Source organism: Salvia miltiorrhiza, chromosome 4 (assembly GCF_028751815.1).
Source record: "Salvia miltiorrhiza cultivar Shanhuang (shh) chromosome 4, IMPLAD_Smil_shh, whole genome shotgun sequence".
NCBI lineage: Eukaryota > Viridiplantae > Streptophyta > Magnoliopsida > Lamiales > Lamiaceae > Salvia > Salvia miltiorrhiza.
Genome location: NC_080390.1, coordinates 26,327,483 through 26,340,736, shown reverse-complemented (window position 1 = coordinate 26,340,736; position 13,254 = coordinate 26,327,483). Strand labels below are relative to the sequence as shown.

Sequence of the window (13,254 nt, the reverse complement as noted above, 5' to 3'; positions counted from 1 at the left end):
GTTGATTTTTATTAAAGGGTTAATAGCTAGAAAATACACGAAATTTCATCGAATTTACATTTTGCACATGACCTTTAAAAATGCTCCACAATACATCAACTTTTGATTTAATTGCAAATTGCACACGACGAAAGTTCCGATTAAGATTAATTTTGATCGGCGATGACGTGGACGATATTTAATATTACATGGCATGACACATGACCTTTTTTACACGCTGGCAACACACGTTGGCAAAACTAAGTCGTTTTGAATAGAAATTAAAGTGTATTCTCTTTTGATAATTTGAAGAATTTTCTCCAAAAAAAAAATGAAGAACTCTTCCCCCCTCTCAGAGGCCGAGCAATCCCCTTGCTCCAGCACCGCCGGCATTGAGTCGCCCGCGGATGACAACGACAACGACGAAGAGGATCACACCAAGTTTATCATCACTTGGACAGAGGAGGATCAAAAGAATCTAATGGAAGTCTGTGCTCACCCCCACCTCCACCGACACAAAATCACCTCCACCGACACTAAAAGAAAACCTCCCCGATTCTCGAATCTGGGCTTCTCCGGCGCAAACCAACTGCTGCATGTATCTCAAGCGGCGGCACCGCCTCCCCATTTTCTCAAACCCTAGATCCCCAATTTCAGTCACCACTCATTCGATTATCCGCCGACAGCAGCAACAGCTCCCTAAGTTAATACTTTTAGGAATTTATTCGTTTCTTTTAACCAGAGCTAGAGTTACAAGGCGAGCCTGAGGAGATTTCTAGAGAAAAGGCTCAATTAGGTGCTAAAGAGGTACGAACAGATTGTACAGAGAATATGTTTGTATAAATGCTTATAAGAAAGGGAACGATGTTTACTAGTCGTTGGTTGTGTTGTTTCGTTGAAAAGGTAAACGAGCCGGTGCTGGTGGAGGATACTTGTCTCTGTTTGGAGATGGGAAATTGAGGAGTGATGAGAAATTGGGATTGAGCATCCGATTTTCACGTCTCTCTATTTGCAGATCTTGTGAGAAAATGGAGTCTTGTGAGGGTTTGCAGCCGATTCTTCCCCTTCTGCGAGAAAGGGTTGGCTGGATTCAGGCGATGGTGGCAGTCGATTCTTCCCCTTCTCCTTTCCCTTCCCTTTTTATTATTATTTTTTAGTTATAATCACTCAAAACGACGTCGTTTTGAGTGTTAGATATAACTACAAAACGACGTCGTATTAACGCTAGTGCATCCACGTCTGCAAATTCCGGGAGCCACGTCAGCTAGGATTTAGGATATGGTCAACGCATGTGCATATTGTAATTAAATCAATAGTTCATGTATTATGGGGCTATTTTTAAAGGTCATGTGCAAAATGCAAATTTTGTGGAACTTCGTCTATTTTCCGGCCATTAACCCTTTATTAAAACTAGTGCGCCTTCTTGAGCGATGCACGGGCAACGATATTATTTATTTTTAAAATTTTAAATTATGTCAAAATATCATTATTTATGAGTTAGATTAATTGATAATAACAAACTATGTTAATTTAAATATTAGTATTTGATTTAAATAGTGCGCAACATGAGTATAATATTAAATTCAATGACTATTGTATACTAATTGAATACATAAAATAATAATTAAATTTATAAATTGTAAAGCAAATAATTTTAGTCAGTATTATTGATTACGTGAAAAATTCTAAACCATACATATAACAAAATTAAAAGTGGTCATTTAATAAAAAAATAAAATAAAATTGGGCTCTTAAAAGTCCAAAATGTATTTTGATTATTAATGTAACAGTTCGATTTTCATTCAATTTAAAATCTTGAGGAACTAATAGTTAAAATAAATTTTTTTGACTATCAAAAGTTTTAAACTAATTTAAAATCAACTTGCTGAAATCAAAGTAGTAACATGAAATAAAAACGATAAACTAAAAAGTAACATGTTCAACCATTTTGCACACATTATTGTTATTGTTAAAAATCAAAGTAGTAACATGAAATAGGAGAACACATTTAAGTGGTGGAGAGATGAGACGATTTACAAGCTTATCTTATGGTTGATTAGATGTTTTGCTTGAATTAAGTGCATACACGTCCTTATCTTATACACTTGAGAGTGAGTGATTTTAATTGTTCATATCATATTAGTGAGAATTGCAAGTTATTGAGGCTATGGTTTGAGTTTGTCGTGAATGTAAGTTTTTGATTGTGGATTGCATAAATGCATGTTTGTGTTTTTGAAAATTCTGAAGCCACCATGTCATCAGTGTTCCTACGTTCTTAATGATTCATTTGTGTCTAATCTTATTTTTGTTCGAGGACGAACAATAGTTCAAATTTGGGGGATTGATAAATATGCATTTTTTCCTCTTAGTGTGTCATATATTGATTCTTAGTTGTGAGGATTTTGTTTCTGCGGCGGGGAAAGGTAGATTTAGAGATGGGTGGTGGCCGAAGATCGTTTCTGCGGCGGGAGGGGCGAGCAATTTTTGGTTTGTTCAAAATTTGAAGCCAAAGGTGGGGGATGGGAAGACCTTTAAATTCTGGAGTCAGTGGTGGGTTGGACAAAAGCCGTTGAAGTTTACTTTTCCTAGACTTTTTCAGTTGAGTGCTAATAAAGAAGCTGCAATCTGTGAAGTTGGGGAATGGACTGATACTGGATGGTGTTGGGATTTAAGGTGGAGAAGAGAGCTATTTGAGAGAGAGAGGGAAGGAGTTTCGGAGTTGCTTAGCCTTGTTTCTGGTACTAATCTGTGTGCAGGTAACAAGGACGGATGGACATGGAGTGGCGACATCGGGAGAGGATTTACAACCAAGTCCGCTTATGAAGCTATTAAAGATCAAACAAACGATACTACGGAGGCGGTGGAGGAAACTGATATGAGTACGAAGGTGTGGAAGATCCCTATTCCAAACAAAGTCAAGCTTACCGCATGGAGAATTTTGAAGAACAGAATTCCGACGTGTGACAATCTCTTGAGAAGAAATGTGATGTTGTGTGAAGTCGAGGTGGGATGTAACGCCTGTTTTCATCGGCAGGAATCCACGAACCACTTGTTGATCCACTGTCCAAAGACCTCAAAGGTATGGGAAGCAATCTTTCAATGGCTCGGAGTTAGTTTGGCGCAGCCATATGACGTGTCCTCGCACTTTCAGTTCTTTACTAGTTTGAGTGGCCGGAAAAGAAATAAGAAGCTCTTGATGGTTCTTTGGTGTTGTACTACTTGGCTTATTTGGAAAATGCGTAATGAGAGTAGATTTGAGAACAAAAGATGGGAGAGTGCAAACTTGTTTGGAGAAATCAAAGCTAGAGTGTGGAGTTGGGGTAGAATTTTTGGTTTTGTTAATGATGGAGTTGGGATTCATAGGTGGATGTCGAATGATGAATCACCGATGATTTTGTAATCTTCTTGGTACTACTGGTGCCTTTTCGTTCTATAATATTTACTTTCCTTATCAAAAAAAAAAAGTTGTGAGGATTTTGTGTGTTTGATGGTTTATTTGAGTGAATATTGGTTTATTGTCGAGAACTTGTTACTTTCTTATTTTTTGAGCGAATTTATAGAAATATTGAAGTTGAATTTGGAAGAATTGTTTGAAATAAAAGTTGTAGATCATCTTGATACGAGTTTGTGGGCTCAAACGGATCTTAAATCGGAGTTCGGACGAGGGAGATATGACTGAAACAAGAAAGTCGCGCGTATTAGTGAAAAACGACTACTGGAAAACAGCGATCTCCGATTTTTGAGTCAGGTCGCCGATCTGCTCGTCGATCTCTCAGATTTGTCAGCATTTTAGCAAATTTTTAGGCTTTTATCAGTATTTTCGAGCTCTGTTCTATATTTGACACCCTGGTCTCTAAATACTCCTCGAAAGCTTCAAGAAAAACCTAGACTTTACCTTTGCTCATATTTACACTTGGAGAACTTGAAGAGGCGACAAACTTGAAGATTGGAAGCAAGAACTGAAGATTCATCATAGCTTTACTAGTTTTATTATTGGATGATTTATTTTATCCTTGATTATTCATTGCTAGTTCATATGTCTATGTGTGACTAGTACGTTTTTATCCTAGGGTTTTGGGAGTAAACAGATGATGGTTTTCTGACTTTATTTTATTCAATTAATCAAGACTTGTATCATTTTTGTGTTCTTGTGCTTATTGTTTCCTTATTGTTAGGTCCGGGGGTCTCGAATAGGTGTATGGGGGGAGGGGAATACACCTATAGGCTATTTTTGAAAATGAAACTTGAAACACAAACTGACATAACCTTTTTCAGTTAGAGTTTAGTAAAGTTTAAGTTAATGACTGATACTGAATACTCTTCAGTAAGAAGTTATCGGTTAAGTCTGAGACTTTAACTGATACACGTAAAGCTTCAGTCAAGTTTGTAGAACAGAGAGATGTTATGAATCTTACTGACTATCCGAAGATAAATCAGTTAGACTAATAACACACGCAGCGGAAAATTTTTGTTTCGAAATAGCCTGTAAGATTAATCACGTTGTCAGAAATTAAGTTTCTCTTTGCACTTAATCGGTTTTCAGTTGAAGAAGGTTTGAACACAACTAAGAAGGTAAATACTGAAAGTTGTAAACAACACAGAGATTTTTACGAGGTTCGGAAAATACTTTCTACATCCACGGTTGGTTGATCAGACTGACAACTTTACTGGGCATGTGCTTATGGGTGCATAGCAAACCTAGACAACTGAAGATCATATCTTCAGTACCAACACACTGGGTTGGATTTCTCACTCTTAGCTTCACTGAGACAAAACTATGCCTTTTCGCAAAGACTAAGATCTCTCGGAGTTAGGACACTGGTCTGAACTCCTTACAACTCAAACTCTCAATTCGGTCAGTTGAAAAGAGGTTCGAAAACTTGCCAACTAGATTACAAAGAACATGTTCTCTGTAATCAGTTATACTTAGGCTTTGGATATACAATATTTGCCTAAGTTCTAAGAGAATGTATGTAATCAGCAGTGACTGATTTTTGGCTTTGTGATTCTCTTCTTCGATTCAAACTTTGGAATGGCTTTGAATGTTGAGTAACGAATTCGGCAGCGTTTCAGCTTATATAGTTGAATCGGTGAAGATTGAAGTGATCCTCGAGCTCTATTTATAGGAGAGGTCTTGAATAGATCCGTTGGCTGAAATGGTCTTCAAGAATTCTTCCGTTAGAGAGTAATTTGAACTTGGGCTGAGGCTTCAATCTTCGAGGTTTCTTTGTTGGTGTTTTATGAAACCAACACCTAAAACTACAAAGTGAAATCATAAACTATACCTAGTGCGATTGACTGAAGAAGACGAAGTGAATGATCGTAAACCTTGCACTAGAAAGAAGATAGCTGTTATATTCAAAAGTGTAAGATAGCGTAATTGTAATACACGAGCTGAGGTCTATTTATAGATTACAATTGAGGGTAAAAAGGTAAAATCAATGCCCACGCATGCTCCTTGCGTGGTCGAAGGGTAAAACAGTAATTTTGCCTTTACGCGGGAAGTCTCCCGCGTTTCTGACGATCCCACTGATGGAGGTGATCTCTCTGGCGTGGATGACTTCTCTGACGATGATGATCTCTCTGTCGAAGAGGACTTCTCTGACGAGTGTGACTTCTCTGGTAATGATGATATCTCTGTCGAAGATGATCTCTCTGTCAAAGATGACTTATCTGACGAACGTGATTCCTCTGGCGGTGATGACTTCTCTGGCGAAGGATGATTTCTCGGGCGATGAGGATTTCTCCAGCGATGATGATTTCTCTGGCGATGAGTTGTCTCTGGTGGATGAAATCCCTCTGATGAGGATGATTCCTCTGATTTGTACCCTTTCTCTACTCTGCACATATCACTCCTCATCAACCACTCCCCCCTCTAGTCTGGTTGAACCGGGTAGTCTTCGCGTTCAACCAGTAGAGTTTTGTGAAGATCAGCACTATGCTAGTTTTCCCTGATCCCTGCAAATCATGAAGATATAAACACTCTAATATTACACAAAAATAAAGGTAAGTCCTGTAAGTTGCTCTCTGGTGTTTTTGTTACTCCCACCCCCTGGTCTGGCTAGTTCACTTCTGGAATAGTGCAACTAGTCAGAGGATTCACCCGCATGGATGACGTCACCTGCATTAAATGCCTGCCCGATCTACAGTGCTTTTTCCCGTACCCCGAGGTTACTTTTTAACCTTTGCGTCTTTTCGCCTTTCCGTAGGAATTTTGGCCGTTGATTCATTTCCGTATGCCACGTGTCGGGCATCCCGCATATTGGTAGTTGCCCGCGTACATTTTACTTAGTCGATTCGAACTTCCATTTTTCACTATTCTTCTTCTCCAAGTTTCCGAACTCCTTTATCTGCAATTTCCGGCGATCTTCCCTCCTGTTCCGGCGTGTTTTTCCGCGACCCTTCCGTTCCGGTATTTACAATCAATCTTTATTTGACCTAGGTAATTCGCGTACCTTCCTCTCCTAATTTTTGTGATTAGTTGTAGTGTAATGGTATAATTATTGGTGCTCTGATTGAGCGTGCTAGAAACCCTAGGATTGACATTTCCGACCATGGCCTCCACTTCCGCTCCTCAGCTCTCGCATTCGCCTTCCCCTCCCCCCCAAGCTTCTTCATCTTCCTCCCCCCAACTCCAGGATCTTGAGAGCCTCCCTTCCCCCTCTGCCTCTTATGATTCTCCAATTATTCACAGTTCTTCTCCGCCTAAAAGAAGGGGTAAGAAGACACCCCAACCCCCCAAGTGTATTCCTGAATCCCGCCTCAGTGTCGCGGAGATGGACAAAATGCGACGCAAGTGTCGCTGCCCCCTAGGTTTACAATTTATCGCCTTTTCCAAAGACTCGACCCCTCCGGAAAAACTCTATGATCATAAGACAGTGGCTATCTGGAAAGCCCAGATAGATGCTGGTCTAAGACTTCCTCCTCCTCCTTTCTTGGCCGAAGTTTGCAATTACTACCGTATCCCCTTTTACCAGCTCACTCCCTCTGCCATCCGGAGATTGTACGCTTTTCACATTCTATGTCGCTTCCATGGTGTTGGAGATACTGCCCAGTTATTCTTCCAGACCCAGTCGCTTCGTATGCAGAACAACCCTCTGTACAGTTTTGCTAGCCTTAAGAAGTATCCCACCACCTTTCTTTCCTCCCTAAACTCTCACGACAAAAACTTCCTGTTCCAATACTGTTATGTGCGTACTCTTTCGGGTTCTTGGCGCGAGTATTTCGTTTCGGAGCTGCAATGGCATAATCCTCGCACCACCTATAAGCCGGCCTCTCCCGATCCCCCTTCCACCTTTGATTTGGGGGTTATAGCCCACCTTAATGCTATGAACAAAACTCAGCCTTTAGACTGTAAATACCTGGCTGAGAACAATTCGGCTCTGGCTTACAATGGCCTGTTTCCCCTATATCCACATAAATCGATAGGTAAAGAATATGAGTTAGAAAAATACATTAACTTCTGTTACCCTGATGCTAATGGTATAGCATTTTGATTTGCAGACATGTCTTGGAGAAGCAAGTGCGGGGACAAATTGCCTGACATTACTGCTCCTGCTCCCAGTGGAGAGCATGGCTCGGGGGGTTCTGTTTCCAGGACGTCCTTATCAGAACAACCGACCGGGGCCGAGCTGATCGCCATTCCCTCTGTAGTAGAGATCTCAGAAGGAAATGTGGAAGCCTCGCGCCCATTTGATGCAGAGGAGATTGATGCGGGCGCCCTTGTTCGTAGGAGCAAACGTCCCAGTACTGGTGATGCATCTGGCACTTGTGAAGAAGATTTCCAGATTGTGGATATTACTGATGAAATTCCTTCACCCGACTCGGCCCCCGGTGTCACCCTTGCTGAGCTTTCGAAGAAAAGGAAAAGGGGTTCTCTGATCTCTGTGGGTGAGAAGGAGAAGCAGGAGGGCCTGAAGAAGGCCGGCAAGTCCCAGGAGCCAGCAAAGAAGTCGGCTGGTGGTTCGAAGATCCTCCCTTCTGCTGGGGAGAAGGGCAAGGGGCCAGCAAAGAAGTCTGCTGGTGGTTCTAAGGTTCCCGCTTCTGCCGGGGGAAAGGGCAAGGGGAAAGCTGTGGTGCCCCCTGCTGATGAACCAGAGGATGTTGTTCCTGGGCCGATTTCGAGTTTGTCGGGTCAAGGGCTAATTGATGCCTTGGTAGCTCGTGTCCACTCAAAGGACCAGGAGAAAGTGGAGAAGTTGACCCAGAGGGTTTTTGTCATATCCCAATTTTTAATCACTGATTAAAGACTTAATAATTAGGGTTCGGCATCCATTAATAATAAAACTGATTTGATTTATCTGATATGATTTAATTGTTATATATGTGTTTTGATGTGCTAAATTCTTATTATTATTTGAATTCGTTTGAGATTTAAAGGATTATTGAGTAGTCAATAATTATTATTTCGGATTATAACTGACTTAGCAGAGTCATGTTATTTAATTTATATACGATAGAAATAGTATTTCTATTATTTACTTGAAGTCGTAATTAATTTTCGACTTATAAAACGAGTTATAAAATATGTATTTATAGAGAGTTATAACGAAGCTTCGTTATATGAGAACCCGAAATTAGTATTACAAATACAGAATAAGGATTTTATTCATCACATTCATCTAGCACCTACACATTTCCACATCCATCTTACTCTTAAATAAATTGATGGTGTTGGAAACACTCATCATATGCCAACCATCCCACTAAACACTCATCATATGCCAACTATCCCACTAAACACTCATCATTTCACTAAACACTCATTATTCCACACACTCATCATTCCACTAAACACTCTTTACACCTTCTTTTGCCAGCCATCTTCTACACTTTAACATCTCAACATGCAATTAGCTTTTATTTAATCAAAATCAGCAACCAACATTCCTCCCATTCCTCCTAACATTCTGATCCAAGCTATACGTTCTTATGCTTGAATTATAATTCACTGATTCCAGCTTTCCAAATCAGTTTCCAAGATTTCCCAAAACAAGAAAGAGGTAATAAACGTCCATTAATTCTTCCAATTCTTTCATAGTTTTCAGATCCAAAATTTCATTGTTAAGCTTGGCTGAATAAATTCGCAGATCCAATTTTGGTGAATTCAGAAAGAAGATTTTCCTCATTTCCTACTCATATCAAGGTTACCTCCTATTTCCTCCATACTTACTGTAAAATTCGAACCATCAAGAACATCAACACACGCACTCATAATCATTATTTTCCTAACTATTACAGTTACAAGATTTCAAGGAATTGATTTTGATAAAAAAAAAAAAACAGAATAATACACACGCACACATTTTACTATATTCTCTAATCTATTACATGTACAATCAGTTTTTGTAAATAGAAATGAATGAAAATGAACAGAATTGAAACCCTAAGTGCTCTATGTGTGTTTTGTGCGTGTGACTGGAATTTGGGGGGGTGAGAGCAGCCGGCGGCTGCTCGCGGCCGGAGGCGGCGCGGCGGCAGTCGCCGCCTTTTTCCTTTGTCTGTCTGAAACGAGAGAAAGATGGTTAGGGCTGCTGTAAAAAAAAAAAAGAGAGAGAAGAGAAGGTAGAACAGGGAAGGGAGAGAGAGAGATAGGAGGGAGGACTTATCTTCTCCGGTGACGACGACGCGGCGGCATCGGCAGCGGCGACGCGGCGGCGGAAGCACCGAGCTGTTCCTGGTCGGCCGGAAAAGAGGAAAAGAGGGGGAGCTCAGATCTGGAGCCTACCTTCCCGGCGACGCAAGGCTCGGCCTCCACCGCGATTCCAGCCAGACGAACGACGGAGGAGGCGACGGACGGCGGCCGAGCTCCTTCACGGCGAGGCGCATGCATCGATTCCGCCGAGGGAGGAAGGGAGAAGATGAGTGAGCAGAGGGAGGCGCCGGCAACGGCGGCTTTGCTGCTGCTGTCCGGCCAACGATGGAGAGTGAGATGGAGAGAAGGGCGGCGGCCATGGCTGTCCTGTGGTCGCCGGAGCAGCTCACGGCGGAGCTCGCGAGGAAAACAGTGAGAGAGAGACGATCGAGTGAGATAGAGTTGAGGGAAGAGGGCGAGAAGTGAGAGGGAGAGAGGGAGGTAGAGCCGCCGGCCTCCGGCGACGGCGCGACCGTCCGGTGGCGGCGGCAGGCAGGAAGCCGAGAGGGAGAGAGAGGCGTAAGAGTGAGAGAGCGGCTGATGATGCTTGTGTGCTGATGTGTGTGTTTTGTATATTTATATGTGTGTTATAGAATTAGGGTTTAAATTTTAGGATTTATTATTTAATGAGGATGGGCCGAAATTTTTTTAAAAAAAAAACGAGTGGGCCGATTTTATTTTATTTCTGTTGGGCCTAATTTGCCTTTAAATCTGATGGGTTTTTATTTAATAGGTTTAGGCCCAATTTTAATTAAGTTTTGAGCTGTTATTTAAATATAGGCCTACGAATTTTGGCCTTAATTCTTTAAAAAAAAAAAATGTGTTTCAATTTTCATTAAATTATTTAGTGGATTTAAATCTTTTAATTTGATTTTTTTTGAAGGATGGGACTATTTATTTTAAATAAAGTTCGTTCTTGTATTTAAATTATTGATGGACTTTAAAGCAAATATTTTGGGATTAAGCCCCATTTATTATATGATAAAATTATTTTCAAAGCTTACGAGTATGGATTTTTTTTAGATGGTTAAAATGTTTTATTTCATCTCAATGGATTTTAAAATGTTTTATTATTTATAAATGAATAATGGAAATTCTTATTTATTTACATAAAAAAAAAATGAAATGTATAGAATATTATAAATATGGTTTCTTTTAAAAGAAAAAGGATTAAATTATTTTATGAGTAACTCCATTATAATGGAATTAAAATGTCCTATTAGAATGGCTTCATGTTTTAAAAAAAAAATATTTAGACTATTTATGTAGAATTGTGTTATAGAATGATTAAGTATATGATTTACTTTATCAAATGAGCTTGGGATTTAATTGAGATATTAAATTGCTAAGCATATGTTTATAAATGATTTATTTATTTAAGTGATGAAAATGTGCGAAGTATGAGAAAGCATGATTTATAATGATTAAATTTTCAGGGTAATAATATATAGCTTGTTCTTAATTGATGGAGTACTTGACTAAATGACGGGTGTAGAAGGAAGTTATGGATTATGTACATGTTGATGTTCGAACAAATGGGTTCGAACCTATATGATAGTTACATGATAATTGGTTACATTTTATTGATTGAATGAAACGAGATTAATATGGATGCTAGAACCCTAAAACATTAAAAGATACCTTAGGCACGTAGAATTAGACTTTGTCTTATGACAATTTCTTCACGAACTTATCGACTCTTCATCAATGAAGGTCCGGGCGACAGAAAGTGAAGCAGAAGAAGAAACGACTCCACGCCAGCTTTAAGAACAATTGAGGTGGGCATTATTTTATTATTACGTATATAGAGATCCCCTGCGTGACGTAGGCCTCATATGCGAATATATATGCATGATATGTTTTGACTATTTATTCAGTTCTTATAAAATGCTTATATGTTCAATGCCCTTTATGAAAATGAAAATGTTATGAAAATGAAATGTTTATGAAATGATTGACTGCCAAAATGTTTATGTTTTTATATGTATCCTATCTGTGTTGGTTCGCCAACTTTAAAGGAAATCCAATTGGGATCCTATGCTAGACAAAGGTCGCTAGCTAGGGTTAACGTGTACACTCATGGAGACCGCGAGTCGCTTGCGACCGGTCTTGGCGTCCGTGGTAAGGAGGCCTCCTTCCCGGCGCGTGACAGAAAGGACAGATATGGATCATATAGACTGAAAATGGGATGCATCCACCTTTATGAAAATGAACGAAATGTTTTTAGTAAGCGCAGGTCATTTATGAAAACCCCTGTGTGTTACTGTTATGGCAGTTCAATTTATATATGTATGCATGTTGTATTTTCGGCTTATGTCACTGAGTATTTTTATACTCAGCCCTGCATGTATTTCTAAATGTGCAGGTTGAGCAGGCGATGGAATGGATCGGTGTTGAGCGGATTTCCCTTTTGATGTTTATGTAATGAAACCTTGAGTATGCATCTCCATATGCATAACTCACACGTTTTTCCGCTGCAAACACTCTGAATTTGTTATCGTATTGTGGAACTTATTACTCCTTCATTTTGTTTAACTTTCATTTGGGGTTTAGTCGTTATGGCTGGCTCATTTGTTAATTACCCAAGTGGTTATATATATATATATACCACTAGTTTGTTGTTATTAATGTTGGTTATTTAGTAAATCCCTTTTAAATTTCCATTTCTTATTGTTCACCCAAGTCATAACCCCGGTTAACCCGTCATTGGGATAGTGGGCTGTGACAGAGTGGTATCAGAGCAGTTCGTTTGCTCTGGCCCTAGAAACCATTTTCTAAAAAGTCATGTCTAGTTTGATTCACTAGACATACGTGGGTTCATACGACACCGCTCAACACTCCATTGCATCGTGCTCAATCAAGGAAAAAGGTAACTGCAGTTACAATGTTTTAAAGATGTTATTATTCTAAACTGTTTCATGAAAATGTTTATGTAAAGAGCATGCTATGATGAAATGTTGAAAGTTTTGCCTTTCATTGAAATGTTGAATGTTTTGCCTTTCATGGCATATCATTGCAGTTATGATGTTATGATAAGAGAAGAATGATAGAGAATTGACACATGCTTTCCCCAGAAAACATAGATTGCTATAAGTTGCATGATCACTATTCTAAAAGAACATAGACTGCTGGATTAGTAGGATATCTCTACAATCTAGATTCTTAAAGTGATGATGTAGAAGAATGAAAGAGAACTTAGAGCATTTCAAACTCCCACAAGAAAACAATGGTTCTTTTGAACTACAAAGAGGAATGAAAAGACATGTACACGTTGAAGGAAAAACACGGGATGATGATACAAGACGAATTCAAGGCAAACGCTGCATCAAGGGTTTGAGCATAGTCTCTACGTTCAAATGTTCACACGCGATGGAACACCGAATCGACTTTTAGTACACGATAGATTTTAAGAACAGTATGCTTTGCCTATATATATATGTATATATTTGTGTACATGTTATAGCGGGGGTTTGGGTCCAAATAGGACATAGAACTTTAAATTAAGCTTTTGGTTTGCCAGTACGAACTTGAGTTTTATTATTATGAATAGTTGTCCACGGCTTTCTAAGTTTGGGATGATGTTTTCCGTGTGATTGGGAGGTGATGATGATTGGACCTAGCCAGTCCACATGATCCAAATA

The 13,254-nt window shown here is 39.6% G+C and overlaps 1 long non-coding RNA gene across 1 annotated transcript; it reads left to right on the top strand.

Annotated features, from left to right (window-relative positions):
- Positions 1-10,897: 10,897 nt before the first annotated feature.
- Positions 10,898-12,276, top strand: LOC131020017 (uncharacterized). Its single transcript, XR_009100583.1, has 2 exons — positions 10,898-11,391; positions 11,979-12,276. It is a non-coding gene; the product is annotated as an uncharacterized LOC131020017 (long non-coding RNA).
- Positions 12,277-13,254: the final 978 nt, after the last annotated feature.